Genomic DNA, 419 nt, shown 5'->3' on the forward strand with positions numbered 1-419 from the left:
TGGTGGTTTTCCCGTGTCGAGTGGGTTGCACACATCAGGCTGCACTACCCCCTGTTTGTGTTGCAGGTGGCCATCTCCCCTGTGCGCTTTAGCAAGCTAAAAGAGTTTTTTCCCTAAAAGAGTATTCACGGGTGCGTCTTTTTAAAGACGACGTTGCATCTAGCGACAGACAACGTATCACCCGTGCGTTTCTGGAAGCGGTCGTTACCTGGCATCGGGTGATGGTCACGATCGCTGCCTCACGTGCCTGGGCATTTAGCACGCTGAGATGGCGTTTGTGGATGAGTCATGTTCTCATTGCGGGAGGATGATCATCTCGGAGTCGCGGGCCAAGCTCCGTTACCTCAAAGGGGCGGCGCTCCGTTGCCTCTGCCTCGATCTAGTTCTCGTCATGGCGGCAGTCAGGCGGGGGCGACTTC

This window comes from Sinocyclocheilus rhinocerous, unplaced genomic scaffold (genome assembly GCF_001515625.1).
Source record: "Sinocyclocheilus rhinocerous isolate Xijiao unplaced genomic scaffold, SAMN03320098_v1.1 scaffold499, whole genome shotgun sequence".
Taxonomy (NCBI): Eukaryota; Metazoa; Chordata; class Actinopteri; order Cypriniformes; family Cyprinidae; genus Sinocyclocheilus; species Sinocyclocheilus rhinocerous.